Raw genomic sequence first — 15,158 nt, 5'->3', positions numbered from 1 at the left:
TTGACAACTGGTTCAACTGGGCCAGTTGGTAACTGGTTTGACCACCTGGGGAACCAGAGGAAGTTAATGGTAAACCTTTATAAAAGACTGGTTCAGCCTCAACTGCAGTAATGTATCCAATCCTGGGCTCCCCATTTTTACGAAGGATGTGAATGTAATAGAGAAGAGGAATGGGAATGGTTCCAGGGATGAAGGCCATCAGTTGTGTGGGTAGGTTTGAGATGCTGGGGCTGTTCTCAATACAGCAGAGAAGGTTGAGAGGAGATTTGATACAGGTGTTCAAAACCATGAAGGGTTGAGACAGAGTAGATCGGGGGAAACTGTTCCTATTGGTGGAAGGATTGAGAGCCAGAGGGCACAGATTGAAGGCGACTGGCAAAAGAAGCAAAGGAGACATGAGGAGAAACGTTTCATGCAGTGGGTGTTAGGATCTGGAATGCACTGCCCAAGAGGGCAGCGGAGGCAGATTCAATCGTGGCATTCAAAAGGGAATTGGATAATTACCCGATGTGAAAACATTTGCACAGCTACAGGGAAAGGGCAGGGGGGGCAGGTCTAGGCAAGTTGCTCTTACGGAGAACTGGCATGGGCACAAAGTCAGCCCTTTGCATCCCTTTGGCCTCTTTCTATGCTGTAACCATTCTATGGTTTGGATAAATGCTTGAAGTGGGAAAGATTGCAGGACTGTGGGGAAACAGCAGAATGTGTGGGATGAGTGCAGGTTTGACACCATCCAGGATAAAGCAACCCACTTGATTGGCACCACAGCCACAAACATTCACTCCCTCCACCACCGACGCACAGTAGCAGCAGTGTGTGTACCATCTACAAGATGCACTGCAGAAACTCACCAAGGCTCCTTGGACAGCACCTTCCAAATCCACGACCACTACCATCTAGAAGGACAAGGGCAGCAGACTCAGGATAACAGCACCCCCCTGGAATTTCCCCTCTGAGCCATTCACCATCCTGACTTGGAAATATATCGCCGTTCCTTCACTGTTGCTGGGTCAAAATCCTGGAACTTGCTAACAGCACTGTGGGTGCACCTACACCACATGGACTGCAGCAGGTCAAGAAGGCAGCTCACCACCACCTTCTAAAGGCAATTAAGGATGGGCAATAAATGACGCCCTGGCCAGCAACGCCCACATCCCATGAACGAATAAAATAAAATTGATAGCTCTTTCAAAGAGCCAGCACAGACATGATGGGCTGAATGGCTTCCTTTTGAGCTGTCCCATTCTGAATCCAATTTGAAACACCATAAACACTGATCACTTCATGAAAAAAGGCTGCATTTATATAACGCCTTCATGACTTCTATACGTCTCAAAGTATTTTACAGCCAATGAAGTCCTTGTGGAAACATAGTCACTGTTTTAATGTAGGAAACATGGCAGATTTGTCTACAGGTTTACACAAGCATCGATGGGATAATTTGTTTCTGTAATGTTGATGGAGGGATAAACATTGGCCAGGACACGGGGGAAAGCTCCCCAACTCTTCTTCAAAAAAGCGCCATGAAATCTTTAATGTCCACCCTAGAGGTCAAATAGGACTTTGGTTTGACATCTCACCCGAAAGACAGCTCCGTCGACAGTGCAGCACTCCCTCAATACTGCACTGGATCATCAGCCTGGACTTTTGTACTGAAGCTCTGGAGTGGGACTTGAACCCACAACCTTGTAGCTCAGAGGCAAGAACTTGAAAAGGAGCACCTATGAGAAGCATTGCAAGAATGCAACACTGAGTCAGGAGGTTTGTAAACAGAGAGAGTCAGAGATAAAGGGAGCAATTTTACCCTCACCCACCCATCAGAAAACTGAGTACAACGCTGGTTTTACATCCCTTAGGATTTTGGCCTGGATTTTCATCCTCAAGGCGGGCAGCAGGAGTGGGGAAAATTCCCGGAGAAAGTGCCTCCAAGGATGGGATTTTTATTGCTGGGGGTGGGGGTGGGGGAGGGGAGAGAGGGTGGGGAAGGTGGGTGCAGGTGGGGAAGAGGGGGGGTGCAGGGTCTAGTTGGGCCAGCCAACATGGGGGAAAGTTTGGAGGCAACCACAGGGTTACCAATGCAGATTGTTGAAAAGCCCACCTCATTGCCATGGAACTGTGGCCCAGTTAAAATAAAAACACAAAGGCCCTCCAGCCCTTACATCCCCTCACCTCTCACACACTCCCCATGCCCCACCCATGCCAACTCATGCCCCCATGCCAAGCTATGCCCCTGCACCCACCCCTCATTCCCATGCCAAAAGGTGGCACTTCCATGCCCATTCAGTCACTATACACTGTATAGAACCAATGAAGCCTATAGTGACAATAGCATGTATAAAGTGTGTTTTTTCAAAAAGTCATTAATTCCTAACTTCGCACGATGTTAGTACTCTAATGGGTGCTGAGGCTCCCACTCTAGAATGCATAAGGCGGCTTAGCTGGGAGACCAGAAATCCATAAGTGTTGAAACACCTGAGTCCCAGGGAAAACACTGTCTCATTGACTGCTCTGGCTACCTGAGCTATGCTGTCAATTTCATAATGTTTATTTACACAAGAAAAAGAGGTTTCAAGTGCTTGCAGTTTCAGCTATTTAAAAGGGCATGGATGATTGACACTTTTATTGCTGTGTAGTAAAAGGGCTTTTTTAAATATAGTGGAAATTTATGAATGAATGACTTTTTTAAAAGCTTTTTCTACACGTCCTATTGTCACTATAGGTTCAATGGTTCTATACAATCTATACTGGGTAATAGGCATGGAAGTGCCACAGGTTGGCATAGTGGGCATGAGGGTACCTTTTGAAATTAGTTTTTAAAAGCTCCCCTCATGCAGACCATGGTGCACAATAAATCTGAGGTGCCATGACCCACGGCTCTCAGAAAACCTGGCACGACCCCATGAAAATTGCGGAGGAGTAGGAAATGCCTATCCCGGAAATGGAGCCAACCAAGTCGGGGATGCAGGATGGGGGCACTGGAGCCAAACCCTTAAAAGGCATTGCCGGAAATCGGAAACCCAGAGAATGGCTGGAAATCCCGGAATCGGATCCCGACCCCCCAGGTCTCCCCAAGACATCCCAACTCAGTGAAAATCCAGTCTTATTCCCCCCCCCAAGAAGTCAGCAGGGAGTAATATCAGGATGTCAAACCAGCATCCTACTCAATCCCGACAGTTTTCTGGCTGGTGAGCTCGGTTAAAATTACCCCCAAACAATGAATATTGCTTAAACTTTCCTGATGAAACAACCTTGACAATGAAACGTTAACTCTTGTTGCTCTCTCCACAGATGTTGCCAGGCCTGCTGAGTTTGTCCAGCATTTTCTGCTTTTAGTCCAGCATCTGCAGTATTTTGCTTTAGTGCTGCTCAATCCTTGTTTGGCTGTTGTAGGTGTTGTAAGGCTTAGATTCCCAGTTTAGACGGGCAGAGCGCATATCTTCCCACAGGAGTGAGGGGAATGAAGGTACCCCTTTAAAAATCTCCTCCAAAGCCATCTCTTACTCCAAACGTTTGGCTATCCCTCATTACCGCCCCCCCCGCCTGAAGGAGTTAGTAAATTCTGCTACCCGGGGTCCACAGTGACCGGCAATCTATCCCTTGATGCAGAACTCGATTCACGCATATGGGGGCAGCCACCACCTTCAACCAACTCACAAAATGTGCGTGGAATAGCATTGAGCTAACTCTTGGGGTCACAATGCTGCTTTCCGAGTCCTGTGGTCTCAGCACCTTCCTGATAGGCTGGGAAAAGTGGACGACTGACTTTATTAAAACACTTTTAAAAATAAAACAGGCTTCCGCTTGTTTCAAAAGTTACAATCCATTTTTTTTCCCAAGTGATACAAACATTTTAATTTAAAAAAAATGTATTCTTTCATGGGATGTGTGCATCACAGGCAAGGCCAGCAGTTGTTGCCCATCCCTAATTGCCCTGGAACTGGGTGGCTTGCCAGGGCATTTCAGAGGGCAAGTCAGCCATGTTGCTGTGGTTGGGATTGAAGGGATGGTTGCCAAACTTGCTGATGACACAAAGTTAGGCAGGAAAGTAAGTTGTGAAGAGGGCATAAGGGGGAGAGGCGGTGGCGTAGTGGTATTGTCACTGGACTAGTAACCTAGAGACCCAGGGTAGTGCTCTGGGGAGCTGGGTTTGAATCCTGTCACAGCAGATGGTGGAATGTGAATTCAATAAGAATCTGATGTCGATTGTTGTAAAAATCCATCTGGTTCACGAATATCCTTTAGGGAAGGAAATCCGCACGTGACTCCAGACTCTTAAATGCCCTCAAATGGCCTAACAAGCCACTCAGTTGTAACAAACCACTACAAAGTCACAAAAAAGGAATGAAACTGGACGGACCACCCGGCATCGACCTAGACACCGGAAATGACAACAGCAATCTCAGCCCTGTCGACCCTGCAAAGTCCACCTTACTAACATCTGGGGGCTAGTGCCAAAATTGGGAGAGCTGTCTCACAGACTAGTCAAGCAACAGCCTGATAGAGTCATCCTCATGGAATCATATCTTACAGATAATGTCTCAGACACCATCATCACCATCCCTGGGTATGTCCTGTCCCACCAGCAGGACAGGTCCAACAGAGGTGGTGGCACAGTGGTATACATGTGGGAGGGAGTTACCCTGGGAACCCTCAACATAGACTCCAGACCCCATGAAATCTCATAGCATCAGGTCAAACATGGGCAAGGAAACCTCCTGCTGATCACCATGTACCGCCCTCCCTCAGCTGATGAATCAGTGCTCCTCCATGTTGAACATCACTAGTGGGTGACAAAGGCACAAAATGTGGTACTCTGGGTGGGGGACTTCAATGTCCATCACCAAGAGTGGCTCGGTAACACCACCACTGACCAAGCTGGCCGAGTCCTAAATGACATAGCTGCTAGACTGGGTCTGCGGCAGGTGGTGAGGGAACCAACAAGAGGGAAAAACATAGTTGACCTCATCCTCACCAGCCTGCTTGTTCCAGATGCATCTGTCCATGACAGTATCGGTAGGAGAGACCACTGCACAGTCATTGTGGAGACAAAGTCCTGCCTTCACATTGAGGATACCCTCCAGCGTGTTGTGTGGCACTATCACCATGCTAAATGGGTCAGATTTTGAACAGATCTAGCAACTCAAGACTGAGCATCCATGAGGCGCTGTGGGCCATCAGCAGCAGCAGAATTGTACTCGAACACAACCTGTAACCTCATGGCCCAGCATATCCCCCACTCTACCATTACCATCAAGCCAGGAGATCAATTCTGACTCAATGAAGAGTGCAGGAGGGCATGCCAGGAGCAGCTCCAGGCATACCTAAAAATGAGGTGTCAACCTTGTGAAGCTATAACACAGGATTACTTGCATAACAAACAGTATATGCAGCAAGTGATAGACAGGGCTAAGCAATCCCACAACCAACGGATCAGATCTAAGCTCTGCAGTCCTGCCACATCCAGTCGTGAATGGTGGTGGACAATTAAACAACTCACTGGAGGAGGAGGCTCCACAAATATCCCCATCCTCAATGATGGAGGAGCCCAGCACAGCAGTGCAAAAGATAAGGCTGAAGCATTTGCAACAATATTCAGCCAGAAGTGCCGAGTGGATGAACCATCTCAGTCTCCTCTGGAGGTCCCCAGCATCACAGATGCCAGTCCTCAGGCAATGCAATTCGCTCCACATGATATCAAGAAATGGCCGAAGGCACTGTATACTACAAAGGCTATGGGGACCGATAATATTCTGGCAATAGTACTGAAGATTTGTGCTCCAGAACTTGCTGCGCCCCTTGCCAAGCTGTTCCAGTACAGCTACAACACTGGCATTTATCCGGCTATGTGGAAAATTGCCCAGGAATGTGCCTTACACAAAAAGCAGGACAAATCCAACTCAATCAATTACTGCCCCATCAATCCACTCTCCATCTTCAGTAAAGTAATGGAAAGGGTCATCAACAGTGCTAAAGTGGCACTTGCTTACTGCTCACTGACACCAGTTTGGTTTCTGCCAGGGCCACTCAGCTCCTGACCTCATTACAGCCTTGCTTCAAACATGGGCAAAAGAGCTGAACTCCCGAGGTGAGATGAAAGTGACCGCCCTTCACATCAAGGCAGCATTTGACCGAGTGTGGCATCAAGGAGCCCTAGCAAAACTGTAACCAATGAGAATCAGGGGGGAAACTCTCCGGTGGTTGGAGTCATACCTAGCACAAAGAAAGATGGCTGGGTTGTTGGGGGTCAATCATCTCAGCTCCAGGACATCACTGCAGGAGTTCCTCAGGGTAGTGTCCTCAGCCCAACCATCTTCAGCTGCTTCATCAATAACCTTCCTTCCATCGTAAGGTCAGAAGTGGAGATGTTCACTGATGATTGCACAATGTTCGGCACCATTCGTGACTCCTCAGAGACTGAATCAGTCCATGTCCAAATGCAGCAAGACCTGGACAATATCCAGGTTTCGGCTGACAAGTGGTAAGTAACATTCACGCCACACAAGTGCCAGGCAATGACCACCTCCAACAAGAGAGAATCTAACCATCACCCCTTGATGTTCAATGATATTACCATCACTGAATCCCCCACTATCAACATCCTGGGGGTTACCATTGACCAGGAACTGAACTGGACTAGCCAAACTGACCTGGATTAGCTACTGTGGCTACAAGAGCAGGTCAGAGGCTAGGAATTGTGCAACAAGTAGCTCTTACTCCCCAAGGCCTGTCCACAAGGCACAAGTCAGGAGTGTGATGGAATACTCCCCTACTTGGAGTGATGCCTGATTGAGTGCAGCTCCAACAACACTCATGAAGCTTAACACCATCCAGGACAAAGCAGCCCACTTGATTGACACCACATCCACAAACATTCACCCCATCCACCACCGACGCACAGTAACAGCAGTGTGTACCATCTACAAGATGCACTGCAGGAATTCCCCAAGGCTCCTTCGACAGCAGCTTCCAAACCCACGACCACTACCAAGTAGAAGGACCAGGGCAGCAGATAGATGGGAACACCACCACCTGGAAGTTCCCCTCCAAGTCACTCACCATCCTGACTTGGGAATATATCGCCATTCCTTCACTGTCACTGGGTCAAAATCCTGGAACTCCCTTCCTAACAGCACTGTAGGTGTACCTACACCACATGGACTGCAGTGGTTCAAGAAGGCAGCTCACCGCCACCTTCTCAAGGGCAATTAGGGATGGGCAATAAATGCTGGCCCAGCCAGTGACACCCACATCCCGTGAATGAATAAAAAAAGAGACTACATACAGATATAAGATAGGTTAAGTAAGTGGTCAAAGATCTGGCAAATGGAGTTTAACGTGGGAAAATATGAAATTGTTCATTTTGGCAGGAAGAATAAAAGAGAAGCATATTATCTAAATGGTGAGAGATTGCAGAGCTCTGAGGTGTGGAGGGATCTGGGTGTCTGAGTGCATGAATCACAAAAGGTTAGTGTGCAAGTACAGCAAGTAATTAGGAAAGCTAATAGAATGTTATCATTTATTGCGAGGAGAATTGAATACAAAAGTAGGGAGGTTATTCTTCAGTTGTACAGGGCACTAGTGAGACCGCATTTGCAGTACTGTGCACAGTATTGGTCACCTTATCCAAGGTGGGATGTAAATGCGTTGGAAGCAGTTCAGAGAAGGTTTACCAGACTAATACCAGGAATGAGAGGGTTGTCTTGTGAGGAAAGGTTGGATGGACTAGGCTTGTAACCACTGGAGTTTAGAAGAATGAGGGGCAACTAGATTGAAACATATAAGATCCTGAGAGGTCTTGACAGGGCGGATGTGGAGAGGATGTTTCTTCTTGTGGGAGAATCTGGAAGTAGGGGGTCACTGTTTAAAAATAAGGGGTCGCTCATTTAAAAAGCAGAGATGAGACGAAATTTTTTTCCACTCAAAGTCATGAGTCTTTGGAACTCTCTTCCTGAGGTGGTGGTGGAAGCAGAGCTTTTGAATATTTTTAAGGCAGAGGTGGACAGATTCTTGGTAAGCAAGGGGGTGATAGGTTATCAGGGGTAGGTGGGATTCAGTTTACTATCAGATCAGCCATGATCTTATTAAATGGTGGAGCAGGCTCGATGGGCTGAACAGCCTAGTCCTGCTCCTCGTTCGTATGTGGGTCTAGAGTGACATGTAAGCCAGACCGGGTAAGGACAGCAGATTTCCTTCCCTAAAGGACATTAAGTGAACCAGATGGGGTTTTTAAACAACAATCAAGATTATACAATGAATGACAGCCTCAGTAATGGTGACCACAAAACTAGTTTTCGATCCCAGATTTAGTAATGGAATCTAAATTCCGTCAGGGATTTGAACCTGTGGCCCCAGAGCATTAGCCCGGGCCTCTGGAATACAGTGATGTTACCAGGACACCGCCATCTCCTCTAAATTGCTAAGTGGTTATTAAGTAATCCAGCTATAATAGCCAACTAACAAAAGATGATTTGCTGTTTAAAAAAAACATGAGTTTCTACAATTAATTGCTGGGTGTTTCTGCCCGAGTATCACAATTCTGCACAGAAAGTCCCAGGAGAAGTGAAAATTATTGAGGAGGGGGGTGGGAGTGTAAATAAGACACGTGTTGCCGTAACCTGTGTAATCATTGAACAGGACAAACATCAGGAACAGATGATTAAACAGTGCAACATCTGACAACATTGTTACAAACTGACCACCTTGTCCTGAACATGAGAATCCAGCACAAACATTTAGCAACAATGACAATCCCCTGAGATACATTGTCTCTCTCTCTCTCTCTCACCTGAACCCCCTACACATAACTGCTTAGCAACAATGTCTCTCTCTCTGCCCACTTCCAAAGCACCAGCTGGCAACAAGGTAACTCAAAAAGAAGCAGGTCAAACCTTACACTCATGGGCAAGGGAGCATCAACTTTAAAACCAGTTGCTGAGGGGGTCAGAGGGCTTGGGACTATCTTTCAGCTGAGCTCATAATTCACACACACAACTCTCCTAGCTTTCATTGATTGAGGGAAAACTCACAGTCCTTCGCCTCTGTCTCTGTGCAGCCTGGTGTTCGAATTCAGCAACACATTGCAAGCAATGATGATGCCATCTTAGGAAGGGCCATTTCCTTGTAACGTGCTCTCTTACTGGAGGAGGCCGCAATCCCCCTTCAACCAATGGGGAGGGTTAGTGCAGGACGGGTACAGGGCTGCTGCGGTGTAATGCACTCTGGGGGATGTAGTCCATCAGAATGAATGAAGAATTGTCCAACCTTGTCCTACCTAGGCTGTCCCTTACCATTTTCTCATTGCACTGCAACAAATTGAATTATCCAATGCTGCGGATTAAACGACATAAATAACACAGCAAACTGGAAATTTATGCTAAAATAGATTTGAGTCACTATATATATATATATATTTAGAATTCTGGGACATTAATTTATAACAGGGATACTACAGGGTGAGGCCCTACTGGCATTATCCCCGAGTAGACGCTTATTAAAAATAAGTAGGCCTGTATAATTTGAAAGAAAACTTATGCCACCTTCAATTGGGCCACGTTTCTACCGGTTTTTGATGACTCTAATAATTAACGAAGCTGGGAGTAGCCTCAGCACCCAGCACACCCCACATTTTTAAGTATCTTCGCCGATTCCTGGGCTGCGTTTGCTTCTTGCTCCCAGTAAGAATCCACATTTCATGTGCAGACAGAGGGCAAGAAATTACAGGGTTTTTTTAAAAAAAAAATTCTTTCATGGGATGTGGGCATCACCGGCAAGGCCCAGCATTTGTTGCCCATCTTTAATTACCCCTGAACTAAGTGGCTTGCTCGGCCACTTCAAAGGGCAGTTCAAGTCAACCACATTCCTGTGGGTCTGGGGTCACTTCATTGCCTCGAAGGCCAAACGTGAAGATGTTTGTCGTTCTAATTCTCCCATTACCATTTTACTCCTGTAGGTCATTCTGTTCAAACGCTTCATGTTTTCTCTCTTTCACAGGAAAAGTGCATCACTGACAAGGGTGGCATTTTTTGCCCATCCGTAATAGAACAAATTGGCTTGCTAGGCCATATCAGAGGGCAGTTAGGAGTCAATAACATTGGGCCTGGAGTCACGTGGAGGCTGGATCAGGTAAGGACAGCAAATTTCCTTCCCTAGAGGGCATTAGTGAACCAGATGGGATTTACAGCAATCAATGATAGTTTCATGGTCACCATTTCTGAAACTAACTTTTGATTCCACTTTCATTAATTTAATTTAATGGAATATAAATACCACCAACTGCCCTGCTGGGATTTGAACCTGCGCCCCCAGGGCCTGGGCCTCTGGATTACTAGCCAACTATGCCGCCATCTCCCCCTGTTATAGTGCTGCAGCCCTAGGATGCTGAACTATGGTCCAATGCCGAGGGAGAAGCAACTTACAGGTCAAGAGATGGTGCAGCCAGTAGTAGGGAACCAGTCAGACATCCAAGCTGCTACTTATCCTTGCCTGGATGGCAATGTGGGTGGAGCATGCGGTACATATCCTCTTAAAGCCTTGCCCAAGCTGTGGGCACACTGCAGGGTTTAGAGTGACATTGAGAGGCTTGCCATTTAGCTGGACATGTTGCCTCTAAGCTGTTGCTCTTTATTAAAGCATTGGGAGTTTGATTACAACTTAAGTGTGTTATACTAGTGCCATCTGAAAGGGCAATTCTTGTTCAGTGACACTGGAACCTCAGTATCGCTCTTACTGATCACTCAAAATAGGCCCAGCAAACCCTGTAGGGTGACCCCACCTGGAATGTGCCTTCCAGAAGGCATTCTTCTCCTTAGATATTAAAGAGTGTAGCCAGCTGCTCTCCACTAGCTCAATACCCTCTGCTTGAGTAACACAATGCTGATAACTCACGCGCATTCCTTTTGTATAAAATGCAGATCCAGGACATAATTACCACGTGCATTACTAGTCTAGCTTGAGATCCCAGGATTGCTGTTCTAGCTCTAATTAATTAATTGGAACTAATTCAAAGCTATTTGTGAGGTCCTGTAGAATCAGACCCACCCTCTCAGCATTGCAATACAGTGTAAGGCGAAATTCTCTGTTCATCATTCTGCTGTCCTCTAAGTGTTGCACATAGAAAGTCATAGCATGATCACAATATGATCAGACAGAGTATGATAGTCATAGCATGATCATAGCATGATCATAGTATGATCAGTGTATGATAGTCATAGCATGATCATAGTATGATCAGTGTATGATAGTCATAGCATGATCATAGTATGATCAGTGTATGATAGTCATAGCATGATCATAGTATGATCAGTGTATGATAGTCATAGCATGATCATAGTATGATCAGTGTATGATAGTCATAGCATGATCAGAGGATGATCAGAGTATGATCAGATGGAGTCAACATGCTTTTACCTGACAATTACAGTAAAAATAATGAGCAGCAAAGGATGCTGGGTGCTTGGGAATCAATTCGAAATCAAGTTTCAGTATCTTCTAGCTGCCAACGTCTAGGCCTCACTAGGATCATAGTCCAATTTGTGGCCAATTAACCGAAACCACATATTTTAAAAAATGATTTTCAGACAATAACTTTTGAATAAAACTATGATGGAACTTGTCATGTTGTTTTAAAACCATCAAAGCTGAGACTGGGGCTGGAGTAGGGGAGTCTTGTTTGTCAAACAGGCGTTAGCTTCCATTCCTGATAGTGTAATTGGATGTCTTGTGGTGCAGTGGATAGTGCCCCTACCTCTGGGCCTGAAGCTCTGGGTTCAAGTCCCACCCCAGAACTTGATGTCTAAAGGAAGGTGAATTCATAATGTGGCCAAACAGGTTGATTATCAACCTGCAAATCCTTCCAACACATGCCAATGGCAGGCAGTGAGGGTGGGAGAGATTCCTAGTTAGCAATGTGTTGGAAAGAACATCACTATCCATATCTCCAGACTACAACATGGATGGAAAAGTGGAGGTTGCCACAGCAACTTGGTCTCTCTGACTGAACTATAACACACCACCATCTGCTCTTTCCCCATAGCCCTGGCCATCAGGTTCAGCTTCCTGTCCAGATTCGAAAACTATCCATTTCTATGGAATTGCAGCAGAATGTGACCTTTGCCTCATGTCACATTGTGTGTGTGGGGCAATGAATCTCCCCCCAATATCCCTGTGTTATTTTACCACCCTCATGATCTGTGGGAAGATTTTAACAATGCTCCTCATTCACAAAGGAAATTTAAGCACAGCTTTGGACAGGCTGAAGTTCCCTTTGCGATACACAGGAAGCACTAAAAAGTAAAATGCTTTCACAAATCGTGGGCAACCAAGTGTTGCCAGCACTATGTTACTTGCAGCTTTGATAGCGCCTGCGAATGGTGCTGCCAATGAGACGCTGAGTACAGCAGTTATGCCAAAGTTTATTTTTACCCCCCAATGAAATTGGCAACTTTATGGGTACTGCGTCTGATTGGCTATATTTTTTTTTTAGGGTATCCGAGACGTGGGTCCTATTCATTTCGCGAGAGAGGTTGCGTGTGGGAAAGACGGGTTCTCTCAGTCTGTCAATAATTTTGATTCGATTCTGCAGCCGTCTGAATATATTGTGCAACTGGGTTGCTGGATGCTCTCTCTCACCACCTGCTGGTCAAGAAGGGCCAGGACAAGTATACTGGGGGCTGACCGAGCTGCAGCTAACGCCGCCCAGACAAGCTCAGGGCAGCTTCAGTGCTGCATCTGGCGGCTCGGTTTTCAACTGAAGTTGGAGGGCAGCCATTTTAAAGCTGTGCAGACCACAATGTTTTCTCTGATTTTTAACATGCATTTTTTTCACATAATGTCTCAATGCTATAACCAGAGGGAACACTCAAAAAACAGCAATACCAACACAGACCCAAACCCATCGCTTTTATTTTCAGCTTACTTTGCCACCCCTTGTTTTATTTGACCATTTCCTGTCCCCGTGTTGACTGCAGGTGGCGAGATTATGCAGTAAGGGATCGTTGGGGGAGTTGAGGAGAAATATTTTCACCCCAGAGGATGGTGGGGTCTGGAACTCACTGGCTGAGAGGGTAATAGAGGCAAAAATCCTCATTGCATTTGATAGGTGCTTGGATATACACTTGAGGTGCCAAAGCCAACAGGGCTAAGGACCAGCTGGAAAGTGGGATTAGGCTGGATAACTCTCTGGCACAGACAAGATGGGCCGAACACCCTCGTTCTGTACTGCACATTGTCCATGTTGGTATGTTTCTGTCCCTCCCTCCTGTTAGCATGCCTCCTTTCATCCCTCCCCTCTCAGGTACTTGACCCTCTCAATTCCCTACCTGAACCCTTCAGGCTGCCCCTGGACCTTCCTGCTCACCAGACCCTCTTAGATAAGTCTACAGCTTCCCTTGGTGCCTCTTTTGCAACACTCCAAAGGGCAATCGAGGCACTTGGCACAGCCTCCTTGTGAACAGCAACTCCAATTACCCCATCCCACTCTCTCCCCAAACTTCCCACCAGGCACACCTGCTGGGGGCTAATCTTGCCGTCCAACTTGTTCTTCCCTGTGCTGACCGAGTGGGGTCTGCCAGTCTCTCCCAGCGCTGACCCTGTGGGGTCTGCCAGTCTCTCCCAGAGCTGACCCTGTGGGGTCTGCCAGTCTCTCCCAGAGCTGACCCTGTGGGGTCTGCCAGTCCCTCCCAGCGCTGACCCTGTGGACTCTGCCAGTCTCTCCCAGCGCTGACCCTGTGGACTCTGCCAGTCCCTCCCAGCGCTGACCCTGTGGACACTGCCAGTCTCTCCCAGCGCTGACCCTGTGGACTCTGCCAGTCTCTCCCAGCGCTGACCCTGTGGACTCTGCCAGTCCCTCCCAGCACTGACCCTGTGAACTCTGCCAGTCCCTCCCAGCACTGACCCTGTGGACTCTGCCAGTCTCTCCCTGTGCTGACCCTGTGGACTCTGCCAATCCCTCCCAGCGCTGACCCTGTGGACTCTGCCAGTCTCTCCCAGCGCTGACCCTGTGGACTCTGCCAGTCCCTCCCAGCACTGACCCTGCGAACCCTGCCAGTCCCTCCCAGCACTGACCCTGTGAACCCTGCCAGTCCCTCCCAGCACTGACCCTGTGGACTCTGCCAGTCTCTCCCAGCACTGACCCTGTGAACTCTGCCAGTCCCTCCCAGCGCTGACCCTGTGAACTCTGCCAGTCCCTCCCAGCGCTGACCCTGTGGACTCTGCCAGTCTCTCCATGTGCTGACCATGTGGGGTCTGCCAGTCCCTCCCAGCGCTGACCCTGTGGACTCTGCCAGTCCCTCCCAGTGCTGACCCTGTGAACTCTGCCAGTCCCTCCCAGCGCTGACCCTGTGGACTCTGCCAGTCTCTCCATGTGCTGACCATGTGGGGTCTGCCAGTCCCTCCCAGCGCTGACCCTGTGGACTCTGCCAGTCTCTCCCAGCGCTGACCCTGTGGACTCTGCCAGTCTCTCCATGTGCTGACCGTGTGGGGTCTGCCAGTCGCTGCCAGCGCTGACCCTGTGGACTCTGCCAGTCCCTCCCAGCACTGACCCTGTGGACTCTGCCAGTCCCTCCCAGCGCTGACCCTGTGGACTCTGCCAGTCCCTCCCAGCACTGACCCTGTGGACTCTGCCAGTCTCGCCCAGCACTGACCCTGTGGGCTCTGCCAGTCTCTCCCTGTACTGACCCTGTTGGCTCTGCCAGTCTCTCCCAGCACTGACCCTGTGGACTCTGCCAGTCTCTCCCTGTGCTGACCCTGCCAGCCAATCAGCTCTCACTGCCACTCAACACAGCTTCCTCTGTTCACATGACCATTTCCAGCCATGAAACATATTGAGGATGATTGTGGCAGTGTGGCACTTAACACCAAATCACACCTTAGCCTGACCCTCTATTCCACTGGCTCTTCCTCCTCCTTTGAACATCTCAGTGTGTTTTCTCACTGTGATATCTTCACAGCTTTCCTGCCTCTGCACAGAGCAACTTCTCATCCTGCTAACTCAACCTCCACCTCCCCTCTGAGTTCACTTCCCTCCTATCCTCCCTAAATACCTGCCCTCCGTGTAAACTCCCCAGCCCATGGTCAAGACCACTTCCATCTCAAATGGCTTCGCTATTCCCATCGTGACAATCAGAGAATGTTATCACTTCCACCCACATCACCCTGACTCC

General features: G+C 48.0%; 1 protein-coding gene across 4 annotated transcripts in view; it reads right to left on the bottom strand.

The window, feature by feature from the left end:
• LOC144669555 (lethal(3)malignant brain tumor-like protein 2) overlaps positions 1-9,113 on the bottom strand; it is a 92,135-nt gene extending 83,022 nt beyond the window's left edge. For 2 of the 4 annotated variants that reach the window (XM_078532041.1, XM_078532043.1), the window contains exon 1: positions 9,027-9,106. The gene's annotated coding sequence lies outside the window, so the exon portion shown is untranslated. Of the gene's footprint in view, positions 1-9,026 lie in introns of all 4 variants that reach the window. The other 2 variants (XM_078532042.1, XM_078532044.1) reach the window with 2 other exon arrangements.
• Positions 9,114-15,158: the final 6,045 nt, after the last annotated feature.

The sequence above is a fragment of the Cetorhinus maximus genome, chromosome 29, assembly GCF_964194155.1.
Source record: "Cetorhinus maximus chromosome 29, sCetMax3.hap1.1, whole genome shotgun sequence".
Taxonomy (NCBI): Eukaryota; Metazoa; Chordata; class Chondrichthyes; order Lamniformes; family Cetorhinidae; genus Cetorhinus; species Cetorhinus maximus.
This window is presented reverse-complemented; position numbering and strand designations above follow the sequence as displayed.